Source organism: Chlamydotis macqueenii, chromosome 7, assembly GCF_036417535.1.
Source record: "Chlamydotis macqueenii isolate bChlMac1 chromosome 7, bChlMac1.mat, whole genome shotgun sequence".
Lineage (NCBI taxonomy): Eukaryota > Metazoa > Chordata > Aves > Otidiformes > Otididae > Chlamydotis > Chlamydotis macqueenii.
Genome location: NC_141562.1, coordinates 24,457,292 through 24,475,528, shown reverse-complemented (window position 1 = coordinate 24,475,528; position 18,237 = coordinate 24,457,292). Strand labels below are relative to the sequence as shown.

Below are 18,237 nucleotides of genomic sequence, written 5' to 3'. Positions count from 1 at the left end.
ACTCACGCGACAGCGAGAGGAGATTTGGTTATGCAGTAATTAGATAACTGTGGTGTTTTCAATCATCCCTGCCTGTTGAACTGCATCCCAGGACACTCGGCGAGCTTCCTGAAGCAGCTTCGGAGATGCAACCACTTAACTGTGAGGAGCCACGGGGGACAGGGAGGTTCAAGGGGACTGGGGAGGGCAGACTGAGGGCTCTGCTTTCAGAAGAGGGGAAGGAGGCACTGGGGAATTACAGAGTAGGCAGACCGGCTTCAGGTCCCAGAAAAATACTTGGACAAATAACCAAGCTGCTTGTCAGCACTTACAAAATATAAGGAGATGATCAACAGCCACAGGAATGTGTCAAGAACAAATCACACTGAAGCAATCTACTGACAGGAGAGCAGAGCTTGCGGGCACCAAAGCAGCCATTTAGGTCTTTTACCTTAATGGTTTTAAGTCTTTTGACATAATTGCACATGATGTTCTCTCCAGAAAGCGAGGTAACCCTGATCTAGACTGAACCGCACTCGGAAACACACACACTGAGAGCAGCTACCAGGAATTTGCTGTTAAACTGAAGGGTCTAGGCAGCCTGCTCTGCGTCTCTTTACACATTTCCAATAAAGAGGGGTATAAAGGAGTGGAGGATACATACATCAGACTTACTAAGGCGCTAGCAGTCACCTCCGTGGCCAAGGGAGCTGAAGGGGATGGAGAGGAGGCAACCGCATGCTTAGGGAATTGCTCTAAGCCCAGGGGCGATGCTCCGAGAGTCCCTGTGCCCGCACTGCCGGACCACGGTGCAAGTGAGATGGTGACAGCCAGGAGCTGCTCGCTCTGGTCAGGATAAGCTGCTTACAGCCTGTACGTCTGCATTTATTCCATCAGCTTTCCTGGTCACTGAAGCCTCAGTGAATACAGAGCCAGCTCTGAGGTCTGAGAAGAATAAACTTATTTTAAAAGTGATATTTTAAGGAGGGTCAAGGAAGTAAGCTAACTGAATAGCTGATGTTTAATGGAATGTAGAAAAGTCATGGAAAGGAGAAGAAAGGAAAAATGCAGAAAAGAAATTCCTAATCCCTTTCACAACCTTTTTCTAAATGCTACTGGTTGTTTGAGTGAAAAGTAGCTGAATTACATTAATCTAATACATTCATCCTACTGGTTTAGGGACATTAGCTGTTTTTCTGGATGTTTAGTGAATTAGAGACAGATACAGTTACTTAATGCTCATTTACTTTGGACGTCCAGGCAAAAAGCTGCACTTGGAATGACACTCCTATAAAGGAGCTAAGATGACAACACGAAGATAGCAAAAAGGTGGTACCTGCAGTTCCCCTGCTAGAATTGAAACCTTTTCCCTGGTGCAAAACACTTGTAGCTCTTAAGTACTGCAGGAGGGGATTTGCTTCATGTTTAGGAGCCTCTGCAGAGGACTGGGAATTGATTTTCCATGCATCCACCGGAGGAAACAAGCCGTCTGTTTATCCCAGCGCAGGGCCTGCCACTGTGAAATTTTATTTTCCCCATGACACTTATTTCGTTTCCATCTGCCTGGACACAGAGATGCCACGTGTATTTCATGTTCTGCCATGACTTTCTGAGCTGGAAACCTCAGTGATCGGGGAGAGAGCTAAGAAAAACACACAGATGTCTGGGGGTTGCTCCTGCAGGTCTCTGGTGGTGTCCCAGCACACAAACCGACCTGCTGACTGCAACGAGGCTGCGAAGAGCAGAAAACTGCTAATAAACCTATCTCTGCGTCAAACCAGGTTGTTAATGTGGGCACTCATGGTATCAAGAGTATCGAGTATCAAGGCCATTTGTCTCCTTTATCCTTGGCAGCTGTCTAAGGATGGTGTGCACCTGGAAGCATCAGTCTCTCCAGTGATTCTAGCAGAGCCTTGATGACCACTTTGCACAAGATGCCCAACTGTTAGTGGTTAAAGCGCATGTCTGACCCCTCCTGAGGTGACTGCCTTAAGCTGGACATCTCTGTTGCAGACAGCTACACTTGGGTGAGAGGAGTACTGTCATGGATGGCTAAAGCACAAAAAGATGCATATTTAGAAGATCTCGAGTAATGTCCAGCCCTCCAAAGCCCAAACAAGGCCAAAAGAGAATGCTATAAGTATTTTACTGCCATGACTAAGGATGGCCACATTACTTCTGAGTAATGAGAACATGAAGAATCACAGTATTATTAACAGCTGGCTAAAACTCACTTTGAATTCTGGATAATTGCACTGTTTTTTCTTCATCAAACACAGAGAATCTTCCAGGAATTTAACCTTTCCCCAGCTAACAGATCATTAGGCATTTCAATAGAAAAAGCCATTGTTGTACCAGAATGAATCTTAATAGAGCAGAACTGGATTTATAGGATGTTCTCCCTGCCCCTTCTCCCCCTCTGCCCGGTGCAGAGATGCACACGCTCAGCGCTCACGTGCCACTGAGTTCAGGGAGAAGGGGTAAAGGAAAAAAAAATATGAAAAGAAAAAAAGCACAAGGATGCTGAGAGTCAGCTTCTGCAGCTTACTAACACTCATGTACTCGGAGCGAGGCTAACCAAGGCAGCAAAGCTACGTGCTCCGTTACCACGCACCCAGCGGCAGCGCTCGCTGACAGGTTTCAGTGGGGACGGGCACCTCGGTGGGTTTGGGACTAACCAGTAGGCAGAGACAGAGACCCCATGGCCATGAGACAAAAAAAAAAAAACCCCAGAAGATATTTGGGCCTTCTCAATGTTTTATGTCCTTGATTGCGGAGACTCGGACACATCTGGAGGATGAATATTGCCCAAGGATGCGTGGCTGGGTGGCCAGCAGTGAAGATCTGCTCGCAATCTTGCCCTCAGCTGAAGCTCTGCACAGGAACTAAAGATTTTGACTATTTCATGGATCTCACACCCCGCACAGAGGCAGACAAACAATTTCAAAATGCAGGAGGAGGTGTCTATGAGGCCACAAATGGTGGCGGGGTTTGTGGGACAAGTATGCCCTTTGGGATTCTTTCCCACTTTTCTCCTTTTTATACAAGGCTAAATTTTAAAGTTCTCTCAAAGATGGATGGCACTTAACTCTGTGGCATGCCAACACAAAATCTGAGGCGCATTAAAATGTCTCTGGCAGTTTGAAATAGTTGGAAAGACTTTCCAGTTGTAGTTACTGAATTAAACATTATACTAGAGGCTTTATAAAGAACATAGTACTGACTGCCATTTGGTAAGAGGGACAGTTCAATAATCTCTGGGTTTGAAAGTCTTCCACTTTTTTTATTCTGCTTCAGGAATTTTGCTTTGGCAGGATTTAGCATGAAGAGTGGAAATTCATGTGCACGCTGAGGCGGAGGCTGAGATCAGCTAGTGGGCTGAGAGGTGGTGGGGCACAGCACGGCGTGCCGGGGGCCTTAATAAATCTGGGAAGCCAACCAGGAGGACAGGAAAGAAGAGTTTGTTCTCCCTCTATCCCCACTGTTCACCATGTCTGTCTCTTGCACGTACATCGCATGTCAGCATCGAGGAGGATGGGGCGAAAGCTGAGCATGAAGCAGGCAGCACGCACCACACTCCCCAAATCCCCAGGTTAGCGGAGAGACCAAGGAAATGCACAACAGATGAACCCTTCTGTTGATAAAGAAATGCAGTCCTAGAAATAAAGATTTCAACTAATCATGAGTATCGCTTGACTTACATTCCCCATAAATTCTGAGCAATGCCTGGAGCATCCCTGCAAACAGCTCCTGGTGCCAGCACCGAAGCCAGCAGCATCTCCTGGCCCTCAAGGACCCCACAGGAGACAGTGGAGGGAATACGTTGGGAAAGACCTGGCAAAGAGAAGCCCAGGCTTTACAGGAAGGAGACAGAAAGGGTGGTACAGAGTGTTCAGACAGGAGATGAGTAAGATGGCTGGCGAGAGCAATGGATGAAAAAAAGAAAGGTATTTCCACTTATAGAAGAACGACTGGGTGCACGGACAATTTATTTACAAACAAATTGCCACCATAGCCAGCTGAATCCCATTTGTACTGGCTCTCTTGGGCTGAAAATCCTCATAAAACCACATGTGTGTGGCAAGCACTTAATGTTTTTTAGCAAATAAATATGAATCAGAAGATATGCAACAGGCAATCAGAAACGCCAGACGCATGGGACAGGTCTGCAAAACTGGCTTGAAATTTTCCCATGGAATCCGTCCCCATCATGGTAGGGTTTCAGGCAGGGAAACCAGAACCCCCCATCCACAATTTGCACAGTTAGAGCACCAAAGAGTAGCCTTCATCATCACTGCAAGCTCAGAAGAAAAGCAACATCCCACACTGTCCACACGCACATCCAGCTTGATCCAGTGGATCATGGGAAGATTTTCTTAGCTGCATGCTAAGGCATTCCTTCAAAGTTGCTGGTTAAGAGCATTTTAAAGATTTCAAGGCTACCACGAAACACACACACAGTTGTTGGAAACTGCATTCTAATGATGGCCATCCCAGCTGGAAGCTGTTTGGTTTTAATTCAGCCTTCTGAAGCATTTTGCTATGCAGTAAAACCACACCGTGTAAAGATGCTGAAGAATTTCCAGGCAAAATTACTGGCCGGGGGGAAAAATTTGCTTGCCTCAGGCACACGTTTCACCTGAAATGCTCCCTCTACCTGCTCAGGCTCCCGATTTCCCCCAAAGAGGATGGAGGTGTGCAGAGCCATCCCTTACTCCCATTGACCTCCCAGGCTTCCTTAGTGCTCCATGTCGGAGCAGAGGCTAGGGGCGTGCTGCACGTGGGAGGTGCTTCCCAAGGCAAGGTGCAGCGTTGGAGGTCTGCTCTGAGTGACAAGAAGTGCTTTGGCAGAACCTGACAGTGCTATAGAAAAGGGATCTAGCTTAATCCCATCTGAAGAATACCTGAAAGTTGGAGGAACTGGCTTTAATACTGCCAGCCAGTAAAGAAACGCTGCGCACTGTGTGTTAATGAGAACCTGGATTTTATATCCAGCTGGATGACAGATGGGGGATCTGGGGCTGTTCCCCTCGGAGTATCGAGGGGGCCTTGTTTCAAGGGAATTGTTGTCATCATCCTTGGTCTTTAAGCAGCTGAACATCGACCCTCAACATTCATTCAAGTCTTTAACTAGATTTTTCATTTCACTGCCAATGCAGAGGTGATTATGCTGACCACGTGAGCTAGGTTTAGTCCTTAACACCACCGTACAGAAATAGCAGTCTGGGGGTTTGGTGTCAATCTCTCGCCAATAAGGAGCTTGGCCAGCAGCCATGGATTGTGGGCTGAGTTCCCAGCTGGCATACAACTTGGAAGACAACTACGAGGTCTGGGTTCAATATCCAATTGCTAAGGAGTCTGGCTGACAGCCTCATTTTGCGGAATGAATCCCAAATTAATATAATGCTTTTGATACCAGACAAGGGGCATGGCCTGCTTCCAAATGCTGTAAGGGCTCAGATAAAAGCCGTAGGCATTGGGTTCAGTGTGTAAATGGTATCAAGGTCGGATAACAGTCAGAATTGGGTTTAGTCCTCAGATGGTGAGAAAAAGGAATGAGCCCTGAGCTCTGCCTTCGTGTAAAAATAAAAAATTTTTTTAAATGCCCAAATGAGCAGAATAGCTCTGTTTTCAATCCTCACATCCTCACATGGTAAAGAGCTCACAGGACAGTAATTGTTTCTAGGAACAAGTGTAAATTGACATGGAGCTTCAGAAGAGATGTGGGATCTGGGTTCAATCTCCAAACGCTGTAAAGCTCAGATAATGGCCAGAGGGGCAATTTCCAACCCTCTGTTCCAGCCTGGTGCCTGGGAAGGAACCAAGATCACATTACAGCTAGAAAGCTGCTTTCTTCTGCTGCATAACTTGAGACATCTTCCCCTTTGGATCAGGATGAATCCAGCATCTTCTAAAGTTTCAGAAGGAAACGGAGGTAGGTGGGGAGAGGGCTACAGGTTTGAGCAGAGCAGAACTCAGCAAGAGAAAAGAAGACTGTGAGCACCACCTGCTCTTCTGCACCTTGTTGGCTTGATGCACGGAAACTACTCCAGATAAAACACAGGTACAGCTCATCAGCATCCTCACTGCTCCGCAGTGCCTGCGACACTGGGCCTCTGCAGGAGGCAGCTCATCCCACCCAGAGACGGCGACAGCCTGCGTTGCGGTTACTTCCCCCCGACACTGGTGGCACAAGGGATTGGTGTGAAACTGCAATAACTCCCTCCTGCTCTCACAGCTCACTCGTGGAGCAGCCTCCTGATGCGACTAGGCTAGTTTACTTGAAGTCATTCCACTTTGCAGAAAGAATGCAAATAAAATGTGTATAAAATATTCAAATACTACTTTGAGTGGGCATTTAAAGTTGGTCTGTTAGGTAAGAAACTTTTCCTGGACACAGCTTTATTGAAAGCAATAGTGTTCCTGTGAGAAGTTTCAAATCTGATAAATCAGCACTATCTCCCTTGCCCTGAGGAATTTCTTTAAAATCTAATTGAGGTCACTGGGGCTCTCAGCTTTAGCTCCAAAGTCTGAATAGGATGGACCACAGAGGACAGGCCCTGATCGCTGTGAGCTCTGGTACAACAAGCTGTGGTTTGAAAATCAGCCATTCTCTTGAGCAGCAATCCCAGACTTGAGGAAAAACCCCCAAAATCCTCTCTCAGGGCAGCAACTACTCATTCCTAGTGACCAGGGATGCTAAAGCCAAGCCTTGCCAGCACTTTCTCCTGCATGGGTGGGGGGCACAGCCCAGCCTTTGGCTCCTTACCCTGTGCAAAGCTACGACGTTGGGGACAGGTTACAGCTCGAGCTGCAACATCCCCTTCCTCCAGGCTTTACCTATGCACATGGAGAGAGCGAACCCGCTGGGCTCGGGAACACAGCTGCAGATAGAACCCAGCTCCGCTGCCAGACCGTTTGCTGACAGAATGACTGTTTTATATGGCTATAAGAGCGGCTATAAGCGCAGCTGTCTGAAAAGCAACAAAATCTATGATGTGTGTTTCTAAATCCAATGACAGCTGGCAGTGCTGCGCTACAGCTCATTCCTTCTTTTACACAGTTTAGCTAAAACACTTTTCTGCGATTGCCCCGATTTATCAACAAACAGCAGTTTCTGGAACAATTTAAAAGCATTCCCAAATAGGCAAGAAGTGGTCAGCTCTTCAAGCACTCAGCGATCTGCGAGCTCCCAAATAGGCAGGCAGCTGGAGATGGATGGGGAAGGCTGACGGGAGGAGCAAATGCCCTCCCCAGCCACCTCGGAGGGAGGATGGGGCTGTGGATCATGGCAGGATGGGGGACTTTGCGGTGGGGGTACCTGGGCAGCTGCAGAACGTTATCCAGAGGTGGGAGGAATGGTGATTTACACAGCTTGAAGCTAGACCAAGGCACAAACACGAGCCATTTCTGTGCCACCACGGAGGAGAGGTGATGAGGTCCCTGCGTGCTGCTGCTCCCCAGCTGAGGAAGCCATGTGGAGGGCGACCTCACCTCCCAGGCATGGTACACCCTGCACACCCCAAATCCACACAGGTGTGTACAGGATAACACCATAGCTTGCTGTACAGCTATACGCTGTAACACAACACAGAGGAGAAGACACGAGGACAGGTACCATGCTTGTCCCCATGCTCACCTCCTCCTGCCAGCTGCGGGGCAGACAACAGCAGCTGTCACGGGGACCCACTCCCCTGTGCATCGCTTGCTGCTCAGGCAAGCTGCATCCACATAATTCCTCAAAGGTGCCACAGGCACAAGGCAGAGGTTTTCTTTGTAAGCGCTTTTTCTCGACAGCACCTGAAGTGCTAACGCTGCAGTAAGATGATGGATGCTTTCAGAGCTTTTCTGCAAAAGCTGGGCAGCATGGTCTGAGCAACACCCTGTGCACATGCTGTGTGGCTAAACTGGAATGAAAGATGTACAGGTATGAAGCATGTTTTTAACATGTTAACTTCATCTCAGTACAACGCCTAGCCCAGGTAAGCTGTGCATCCAGCTCACCCATTTCCTTCAGTCCGTCCAGCAGCTCTGATACTCAGTTTTTGCTGCCTGAACTGCTATCATGTGGCAGACACAGGGCTCGATTCCGAAGAACCTCACGCAGGGATGTGAGTCAGACCCACCGTACAGCATCCCCAGAGCTGCAGAAGGCACAGCACCTCATACCGAACCTCTCTACCTCCTGCCCCCTGGGTCTCTTGCTGCTCCGGAGGAGAGTGACACTGATCAGTCACGCTAGGAAGCTGAAATACCACATCGGGAACAAATTCAAACTGAGAACTTCATTGCCAAACCCCAACATTCAAAAGTCGTGAGTCAAGCTCCCAAAAATCATGGGACTGACTTGAGAAACCTGGTTTTAACATAATTTTCATTGCCTGCAGTTTTCAAAAATTTTGGGTGCCTTTACAGGGTGTTTTTAAGCTCTTCTACTACCAGGAGAGCTAAAATCTGCCTTGTTTTTATTTTTATTTTTCCTTGTAGCAACAGTTGATGTGCAGCAAAACAGCCATTTTAATTTACAAGTTGCTTGGGTTGGTCTTGATTCCCCGTGGGTGGGGGCAGCAGTCAGGGATAGCAGGGGTGTGCCTGATGCCCCTCACCAACGCTGAAACAGAGATGCTCTGCCATTATGCAAGGATCTGCCCATCTCCTCTTACAATCCCTAGGCATTTGGGGGATAAACCCAGATTCCACAAGAATCAGGTGCTTCATTTTATGGGTCTGAGTCAACGTTTCCTATCGTGCGAGGAGCTGCAGCCACGATGCATTGCTGAAAACCGCCCATCCTAGTCCCGGCCCATCTTCTCCTGCCGGCTGACCCCATTCTCGCCATCGGCCGTCCCTGGCTGTTCCCGCTTGGCTGATTTCCCTGAGAGGAAGAGGGAGTGACTAGCGCTCTTCGCACACTTTGTGAGCTGGGCATCTGGTATTTTTCAAAACTCTAAAATATTTTAACTGAAAACTGTCCTGAAAAGAAAAAAAAAAAAAAAAACCCAACCAAAAAAACAACGCATAAAACCGGAAATGTTTCAATCCTTAATTAAAACCACACTCTTTAGTACATAAAGAAGGAAGTTGAAAAAGAAATGTACTTTTGCACATTAGACAGCATTATAATAAACACAAAGCACTGCCAAGAAAGAGGCATTTTCAAGGCTAACGTAGATGCCTCCAGCTGCACTCAAATAATGTCAGAGGGCTTGTCCGCGTTGCTGGGTGTCATTGCATTTGAACGCGATAGCGAACAACCAAGCTAGGCGGATGAGGAAGACTGCAATTATTGGCGCAGACCACGAGTGCTGCGGCAAGGATCATAACCCGCTGGGGTCTGTGAACTCCACTGACATCCCACAGATCCCAGACCCTGGTCTTAATCTGTAAAATATTTGAAGGAACTGGCCCTGGCTCTTCCTGCTCCTCTGGGCTTGCAGCTACGGCTCAGCTGGAGGGACCCGGTTTGGCGGGAGCTCTCCCCAGCTAATCTTTGGGGGAATCTTGTACCAAAGCACACAGGGTGGAGTCTGAACCTGATTTTGGAGGCACAGATGAATGGCCAGAAAAAGCCAGCATCATTAGCCTGACGTCCCGCACCACGCAACCCAGGACACACACAAGGAATGCAAAAGTCAACTTCAGTCCCTCAGCAGGACAGATCGGATCTCTTGTAAAGGTATCCACCACCAGCTTAAAATTTTCTGCAAGTATGGAAATCAGGCTATCCTGATATGAAATTTTGCAGTTATTTAGCATCCGCGGTCAAAACAGGCACCTGTCTTCTAGTCCAAACTTACTTGTTTTGGCCTTCTAGTGACTGGACCTTGCTATACCCCTCCCTGCTATGGTTTTGTTTCTTGTGGATAGCTCAAGTTTAAGATCAAGCCTCATCTAAACACATTTTCATTACACACATTTGGTGCAGGTCTTCAGTATCTTCACAGTCATAGAATCATAGAATGGTTTGGGTTGTAAGGGACCTTTCAAGGCCATCTAGTCCAGCCTCCCTGCAAGAAGCAGGGACATCTCCAACCAGATGAGGTTGCTCAGAGCTCAGTCCAACCTGGCCTTGAATTGTTTCCAGGGTTGGGGCATCAACCACCTCTCTGGGCAAGTCATGCAAGTTCTTCCAAGTTTTCAATCAATTCTGCAGCTCTTTGCTGTCCTACAAGTCTGACCAAGCTATGTCAACAAACCGCTGCTATGTGCAATATTTAGGATCTCACGAAACAATACTGATGTGCTGAGGGAGGACAGCTCTGCTCAGACTCCTGCTCCTCTGCACAAGTCACAGTGTTGTGCTCCAGTGCCTGCTGCTGCCTGGGCGAGATGGCCTTCTGCAGAGAGAGGATGCTGGAAAAAAGTAGTGTCTGGATGAAGATGATGGGTACCTCTCCAACCTAGAGAAGGGTCTGGAAACTGGGTCTGAAGGGAGCCACTGACAAAAGCCAGTGGGTGCCCTAGCACCAGCTGAAAGCTTGCGATATGGCTAATGGAAAGGGAAATTGTGGAAGGCTCAGAAAAACTGTGAGTGAGAATAACCGGGCAGCCTTCTGATCATACTATGTGTCTGCACATAAATGCAAGGACAACAAGGAGTAAAAAAACTGCTTTAAAGTCCTCGTATGCAACTACAGCATTTAGCCTCACACACGCTTCATGGAAAGACGTCATAGAGGGGACTACCGACATGAGAAGATGTAACTTTAGGAAACAGAAGGAGGAAATAGGAAAGGGTTTTTTTTGTACAAAGAATACTTTGGGGTTCAAGGAGAGGTGAGAAACAGACTCTGTGCATGTCCCTAGGGACAGAAAAAGAGACAAGGAGCACAGGAAATGTCCCACAGAGCTCCATTAATCAGAAACAGGACACGGACAAGGCCTTTTTGAGCATCTGACTGCAGCAGCCAAATAATTGGAGTTGGTAGGAGCAGGTAATTTTAATTCCCCCTGGCATCTGCTAAAGATAGAGCAGGGCAGGTCCTAGACACACCACGCTGCTGGAATGCACAGGGGAAAGTTGCTCTGGAGCCAGGGGAAAGCAGTAAGGGAGGGGATGTTTATTACTTGGATATTATTGATACAGAAAGTTGATTAATAGTCCTAAACTGTAAGTAAATTTGAGTGCAAGTGGTTACAAAATCATGAAGTTCAGCAATTTGAGGCAGTGAAGGAACAACGGATTAAAGATAATGTATTTCAAAAAAAGCAAATTTGAACAAATTCAGGGCACAGGTCAAGAGGATCTCTGGGGAAGGGAGTTTAAGGCAGTATTTCCCAACTAGTGAGACACGGAGAGGCAACAGCTGTGCTGTGGGTCCAGATGAGAGAGCAGGAGAAAAAGCAGCAGGAGAATACCCTGCAAATACATACAAATAAGAGGAAAAAAAAACCCAGAAAATATCAATCCATAACTCAGTGCAAAAGAGCAAACAACATATTGACATAGAAATAGCTCTTTGCTTTAGTTTTCATAGAAAAAATTAACTGTGACATGGCTGTTAATTACAGCAATTTTAAGTGTGAAACAAGCAGACCTGAAGAGGGAAGGAACAGATGAAAGATCACTTAGGAAACCTAAACCACAAAAGTGCTCAGTTATCACTACGAAATCTGTGACAGATCATTTTGTCAAATACAGAAGATTCATATGTCTTCAATAAATACTTTTTCTGCATTGTCACACAGAATTTTGCCATTATCAGCATGCCCTCTTGCAGTAATGCTGCACTTTGCTGAAGCGGTTTTGTTCCTGGTTTCCTGGAAGGAAGGATTGCTTTGCTCCCCTGGACACAGATGCATCCCCGATATCCTCAGCTTCCCCTCACTGCTTGCCAGCATTTCAGGGGAATGCATCTCCTCCCACTTTACTGCAATGGAGACACCATAATCTGAACTACTTTTCTTGATGCTTTTAAGGTTAGCAGGGAAGAACAGGCATGACTCCTTGGGAAGCAAGCACTCAAAGTGGCTGGTGAAGTCTGTGGGAGCTCCAGACCTCTTTATCTTCCCGGAGAACAACGCAAAGCCAGCCCAGCCCTGGAGATCAACACTGCAGATATATGGGCTTGGATGGGATGGATGTTAAATTTCACAACAGTTACTCTGCAGCCACTGCTGCCAGCACAACTCCTCCGCGTTAGTTAGCACATCCTCGGTCACTGTGGACATGGAGAGGGGTGCTAGCATAGCCTGCCAGGACAGTAGCTCCAAATATTCCTCCATCAATTGTATCATGCCTAGAGGTGGCTGTCAAAAATGCAGGGAGCCACGTAGGCAGATGAGAGCACGGCTCACTCGTGGTGTGTGGGACTCAGCTAAACACGCAGCAAAAGGCTCTGCTGCGAGTTACTCCCATCGATGAATGGATTTAGATGTCAGATGTTAACTCTTTTCCAGAGAGACCCTCTGAATGTTTTTTAATACATCTGTGTACCCAACTGCTGAGTGACCTACAGCACTGCCCTCCCTTCTTCTCCCCTCTTACTACTGGAACACAAATCCTTCAACTGAAAATACATCATATTCTGGAGCTGAAGAGTTGTATTAAAATCGAGTAGATGAGGTGCTGGATTAAGCTAATGGTGTCATTGGCTTGCCTTCTGGGAGAGGGATCTGAGATTTTTGCAATGTACTTGTCAGATTTTTAAACTTACTCAGCTAAACAAATAACCACCGTTAAGCCTCTGAAAGGGATTCTGCCCCCAGCCAGAGGAGACAGCCTTCCGAGACAATTCTTGGGGATAAAGGTTGATCTAAAGAAGCACAGTTTCTCAGGGTTTAACTGAATGTGTCTCACTGGTTAAGTAAACGGTTATCTTTCTGGATATGGCATAATCTCCACTGAAAAATAAATGCATGGAAAAATATTAAAATCAACTTATTAAAATAAATTCCCCCAAAACTGCATGGCAGTCTCTAATTAAATAATTCCACCCGAGAATCCCATTCCCTCAGATCACATATGGGATATGCCCACTGGCTCGCACCTTTGTTAAATGGGAACCATGCGGGCAGCATGAGAAGAGGGAAGTGCAAGAAAAGGTGAGCCCAGCGAAAGGCAGATGAACACACCATGGCATGTTGGGGAAGATGAAAGGGAGACAAAAATGGAGGGCTGAAAGCTTTTGACAGCAGAGAACAGGAAAGTTTCTGTATCTGAGAAAGGTTATGAGCTTGCTCTGAGTGGGAAGGAAGTCTTAGCAGTCGGTAGAAAAGACTAGGTCTTGTCCTGGGAGGAAATGTTTCAAAAGCATTTACTCTCCAGCTAGGCAATGACCTTGGTCCATTTACTGCTCAGGGCTGTGGATGTTGGAAGCCTCATCCTGCAAAATGAGGCTGGTTGCACATTATGGTACAGCTGATAAACATTACACTTCCAGAACTGGGAAACAGATTTATGTTCACAGCATTCAGAAATGACTCAACAGATTCTCACTCAGATTTCAGGTCATCTCCTCAAGTCCTCAGTCTGAAACTTTAGCATAAGGAACTCCCATTTAACAATAAATGATAGGATAAAATTTTAAACACCCAAACCAGGTTTGCAACCACTGACCTGGGTTTCCACATGCTCTTGTGCTATAGCAGCACCAAGGGGACAAACAGAATGAGAGGCTGGACACCAGGAGCACCTCCTGGAGAGAAAACGGAGAGAGATGGAGGATGCTCAGGATGATGGCAGTAGCAGCAGCAAACTTGGGCAGCCCCAGCCTCTTCCCAGCCGCCCGGACCCCCAAGCACACGCGCTGACCAGACCTGGTGGTGGTGGTGGTGCACTGCTGTGCAACACAACGGCTTTGATCACAAAGACCGATGGCGATGAAGAGGTAGATATCTACAGTGATTTAGAGAGGAATGTGAAATATTTTGTGTGTGTGTGTGTGTAGAAACAGATGACTACATCTTTCTAGAGCACTTTTGGCCATCCAATCAAGAAGTCACATACGCAGCACTTGTGTTAGAAGAGGTGGCAGCAGCAGGAAGAGGTTTGTCACACTGATGCTTTAGGCCCTAGTTAATCATGATTTCTTTCTGGTGAACTTTATTGGCACCCCAGCACATGCAAGTCCTGGCACAACAAACACAACATAAGCCTGTAACTATCAGAGGGGTGTGGAAAACCTCATTAGCTTGCTGATGGCTCTTCACACAAGTGCAATCTAATTACCACAAGGCCTGAGCAGAAGGAAAACCCAGCCTGTGCGGTGCCCTGGAGGAGTTTCAGCAATGCTGTTGATAACCATGCTCCAGGAGGGCATCAGCTGCGTCATGGCATGGAGAGCTGGGTTCTAACCAGTGCATTTCCTGCATATCCCCTTCCTTGACACAAGAGGTGCTGCAAGTCCTATTAGTAATAATTTCCCACTTCTTGAAGGATGGAGATCTACAAAATTTCCTTAGCTTCTAATGGCTCCTTCCCAAGGACAGACTCGCTAGGAGGTGCAAGCTATTGGCAGCTTGAGGGCCCAGAGGAGCTGTTGACCGTGTTTAGGCCACAATCCAGAAGACTTGATTTCATCAAGTGTAAGTGGAGCTGTTTTATTTACTCCAATGGTCTGATGGCAAGGGAGGAGTGCTCCCTGGCTGCCCACGACAGCCACAGCCCTGTTCCAGACACAGGGTCCAACCCACAGCCCTGATGCAGAAAATGCTGCTCACAGGGACGAGGCGCCCATCCTCACATGCTGCCTGGAGGCAAAGTTTCAGCAGACCCATGCTGCCTCCCCAGAGAGGTTATTATTCTCTCAGACCTGTTGTCTGACCCCATCCATCTTCCCCAGTCCAGTGAGACCATGTGGTTGCTCCACACCATGCTAGGAGACTGTTTGAGCCTCCCATCTCCAGCAATGGCCAAGAGGATATGGCTGCAGAAGAGCACAAGAGGGACAACCACACCATGACATCTCCCAGGGTACACTCCTGGCCTCCAGGAACCGATGGCACAGGGCACCAAACATTACAAGGCATCAGAGGTCTTATTTCCCATACAAAAGCAATAGCAAAAGCCAAGAAAGAACAATAGCCCCAGTGGTTCACATGCACCAAGAGTATGATGAAACTCAACTCAGAGTAACCTGCTGTCCCATCTAAAGGTCTGAGAGCAAGATGTCCTAATTCGTACAAAACAGCAAGAGTCTGCTGAACCCTCAGAACAGACTCATGCCAAATTATAAATAAAGATCCAAGAAGACTTGACACAAATACTGAGGCAATGACTAGAGAAATGACTTATGAAGTGCACAGCAAATGCCTGCGGGGCTGACCAAATGGAGGAGAAGCTTTCAAGAACTGCAGGAGCTTTCCAGAGGAACAGAATCTAAGGAACGCCAATTTGTGTCAAAGATTTTCCATCTGCACATAAATAAATAAATAAGGAAGATGGAAGCAGACAGGGAGAAATCTGCACTGTCCGTCACAGAGCCCTACGTGGGTGTAGCTCCTCCAATGCAAAGTCTGTGCTGGACTCCAGCGAGACTGAAGTGTTGCAGATGGCCAGCGGTAGTCATCAGCATATACTTTACAGGTCCAATTTTGCCTCTAAAATTAATATTGTATCCTCTACGCATTCGAGGTACACTCTGGACCTGCACAGCATTCACCTGCCGGAGAGGGAGCAACAATGTCCCTCAGGCAGAGCACGGGCTGGGAGGACAATGAGAACAAAAGAAGCAAGAAAAGAAGATGCAGAACAATACGTAGAAGGGGAAAAGAAAAAAAAAATTATTGGCCAAGCCACAATGTCCCAGCTCCCATTGAGTCCCACTGCTGCTTACCACAGCACCTCAGCATGAGGACACCAGCCTTGCCACCCACTGACACGTCCATGGAGGGGGCAGAGAGGAAGGGATGTCAGGCAAAGAGGGGACGAAGGCAAGCCAAAGAGTGCGGGAGGGAAAAAGCATTTTGGGGTTTATTTTTCACACAAGATTCACAACATTCCTCAGAAAATTTAATTTTGCTGTCCTGTTCTTGTTTGCTAACCAGAACCAATTTAATTTTGAAACAACATGCAGAGCCAACAGGGGGAAAAACATTTTGCAATGGCTCTTCGCTTCCACTTGGAACGGCAAGCACAGCTTAACTCGTTCGGCTCCCACAGCCACAACACCGGCTCGTGCAAAGCCGCCCCACCGGCACGGGAAGCCTCTGGCTAGGAGGGAACAGGGGACTTGGTGTCTGTAGACAATAGGATGTAAATGGCTTTTTTCGAGTGACTTGACAAATCTTACCCCGCACGTTTGTAGAGGTCTGGAGGTGGTGGGAGAGAAGAGCAATTTGTTGTGTGGAATATCTTCCTCTCGCCCCAGCTCCCTGCTCAACAGCTCACTCCGTGGTTTGTAGAAAAAAAAATGGCTTGTTACCACATTTAACAAAGAGCAGAAAGCTCCTATTCCTCTTCCACCACCAAGAATATGCACATTTCTCATATCAGCATGTTAGTCTTCTGTGGTTTCATGCCTTGTTGTGACTGTTTGGTAAACAAGCCGATAAAATCAAGCACTTTTCAAAGGCAAGGTTAACACACTCATGTGCGACCTGGCTTGTCAGAGAACACCAGAAACTCCAAACACGTTGCTTCTGCTTACCATCTGCATGAGCTTATTCAGACTAAAATAACAAAGTGTGTTTCCTGATCTCTGTCAACGTAAATAGAGCCATTAAGCTGCGAGGCTGTTTACATTCTGGAAAATAGTCATTGCATTCATCCTGATTGCTCCTTGTCCTACAGCCACAGCCACAGCGTCCCCATGCCGTGCTAGCGACGGCTGTGCTGCAGCCCACAGCCCCACCGACTGCCGGTTAACGCCGGCACCAGGAACCACCACGTCTGTGCCACAAAGCCAACGTAAAACCCTTTGCAAATATTATACGTTGCTGTCCAAATTTGGTTTTATAACTAGAAACAAGGACACGCTTGAAGGATCCAGCTCTCCCAGTTGTAATATCTGGCAGGCAGAAGTTGGAACATTCATGTTTTTTAAAAGGAGGTCTTTTGGTAGGTAGAATCGTAATATTAGGGCAGAAGAGACCTGGAGCTTGCCGGTGATGTGCTTACAACAGCTGTCTTCTGCGTCATACAAGGACCGACACTCCAACACGAGCACGTAGAGATGGCACAGACTCCATCCCAGAGGATTTACGTCCTGGAAGAAGAGGGGATCATACCATCTGTAAACTGTTGCATCCCAGAATATCAGAGCCAAACCCTGTGCTCTTCTGGCCGAGGCGATCCATCTGCTCATAGAGAAGGACTGAGAGCAAACGTCCCCAGCCCCATGGGGGTCCCACTGCTCCAGCCAGCGCCTCCTCGCCCACGCAGGGACCGGGCTCCTAGGTGCTGGCAGGGATATTTCCACAACTCCCCGGGAACACATGCCATTCGGGATGCTGGCCTGCATTGCTAGCCTCGTTACAGCTCTAATAGGTGCTCCCTGTAATTGTAGGAGACCATTGTTTTTTCTTGGCCTAGCTTCACCTGCAGAATCATAGAAGAATGAGAATTCCACATTTGGAAATAATAACAGAAGGATAAAACTGGGCAAATAATGGTGCAGGCCAGGTCACACATTCCCGTTTTATTAGACTCAAACCCTCCTGAAAGAATTTCCTTGAATCTGAGTGTACTAGCTAAATGCAAATATTTTCTAGAGGACATTCTGTTTCACAAAATGGAGGGGCTCCGCTTCTGCAAGGGTTACATCATAAATTACCCATTACAAGCACAGCAAGGTTTGCCTTTACGCTACCTAGCGTAACAGCACTGGACCTGCCCTCTGGGCTCTGCTTGGCGAGTCAGCCCTGCAGTTTCACCGTCCCATCAGAAACGCTCCCCGCTGCAAGGCCAGAAGTTGCTTCTCTGTACCACCGCTCTTCACAGCTTGTGTCTTTGTCTCCGTCCCAGTTGAAAACATCCCTTTCCTCTTTTGTATATGTCTCTTCCCTACTCTCTCCCTCTGCTAGCAATTATCTCACTGGAGCATTTGGGAACCAGAACGACAAACAACGTGGGGAATAAAGTCGTAGTCCCGTTCCCCACCGTGCCGATGGGGACAATGTTTAGCCCAGCTTTGGGTTGAAAAGCAGCACGCAGCAGAAAGCCCGCACGGTACGAACAAGGGTGAGAAAGAAGCGAGTGTAAGCGCGTTTGCTTTAGCTGCTGATGTTCTGCCAACCACGTCATACGTAACCATTTAACAACAGGGCTCGTGAAAACCAGCAGACCAATATTTGCTTTTACCTTGACTTTCAAGGCAT

The 18,237-nt window shown here is 47.4% G+C and overlaps 1 protein-coding gene across 2 annotated transcripts in view; it reads right to left on the bottom strand.

Moving 5' to 3' along the window:
• HPSE2 (heparanase 2 (inactive)) overlaps window positions 1–18,237 on the bottom strand; it is a 108,247-nt gene that overhangs the window by 37,354 nt on the left and 52,656 nt on the right. The gene's annotated exons all lie outside the window — the stretch shown is intronic.